Raw genomic sequence first — 1,091 nt, 5'->3', positions numbered from 1 at the left:
TTATTTACATGGAGTCTGGTGGAGATATGCTGCTCTATACATGCTAAAAGTAGTGATTATTTACATGGAGTCTGGTGCTGCTGTAATGTTGGTATTTGTCCTGCAGGGGGCAGCAGCAGACAGCTTGTACATCGCCTCTCAGGGTCCCCTCAGCTCCACTGTGATCGACTTCTGGAGGATGATCTGGCAGCATGACGTCAAGGTCTCACACACACACACACACACACACACACACACACACACACACACACACACACACACATACAATTAAATGCATGTTTTCAACATTATATGATAGAGGCTCTGACTAATGTCTGGCACTGTGCTTGTTTGTTTCAGGTGATAGTCATGGCCTGCAGAGAAATAGAGAAGGGAAAGGTAAATAAAACAATTAAAACACCTTTTCTCTTTTTCATTTTGACTCTAGTTTTCTTTTCATGCCCCTGATCTTTTTTGCCAAGAACAAGATTTTTTATATATTTAATGTAAAATGGATACTGTATGCTATATTATTTATATATTCATATTCCCAAAAATATGATGTACAGTACATGAACGTTAGAGAGAATGTCTAAATTCAGATAGATTGTCTCATAATTGTATCATTTTTAATTATTCCCTCATTGTTTTGGGACAAATTGTGATATTTTGTGTGAGAAACATAGTCGTTACTGAAAATCTTGTTATTAGGATTTTATTTCTCTTTATTTTACATTTCTTTCTTTTTATTCACGGAGGAAATGTTGTGTTTAGTTTAGTAAATCATTGAAATAGGAACAGAGAAGTGTGCGTTTGCATGAATGTAATGTACACACTCCGGGATCTCAGCGTTGTGTTGTTGCAGATGATCCATCTCTTTATTCAGCGCTGACGCTGCGGGTTTTGTTTCTGCAGAAGAAGTGTGAGTGTTACTGGTCTCAGGCTCAGAAGTCTGCTGCTTACGGACCGTTTACAGTCTACAACGTGAGTACACACACACACACACACACACACACACACACACACACACACACACAGTCATTGACATAATGCATTCCCTAGCCCCTAACCCTAACCTTAACCATCAAACCTAAATGCCTAACCTTAACCCT

At 38.9% G+C, this 1,091-nt stretch overlaps 1 long non-coding RNA gene across 1 annotated transcript; it reads left to right on the top strand.

Annotated features, from left to right (window-relative positions):
- The first annotated feature begins 98 nt into the window (after positions 1–98).
- Positions 99–965, top strand: LOC117940692. The gene is made up of 3 exons (XR_004655799.1): positions 99–202; positions 340–378; positions 895–965. It is a non-coding gene; the product is annotated as an uncharacterized LOC117940692 (long non-coding RNA).
- Positions 966–1,091: the final 126 nt, after the last annotated feature.

Source organism: Etheostoma cragini, unplaced genomic scaffold (genome assembly GCF_013103735.1).
Source record: "Etheostoma cragini isolate CJK2018 unplaced genomic scaffold, CSU_Ecrag_1.0 ScbMSFa_3060, whole genome shotgun sequence".
In the NCBI taxonomy this organism is placed as follows: Eukaryota; Metazoa; Chordata; class Actinopteri; order Perciformes; family Percidae; genus Etheostoma; species Etheostoma cragini.
Note: the sequence above shows the minus strand (reverse complement) of the source record. Positions and strands in the feature narration are given on the sequence as shown.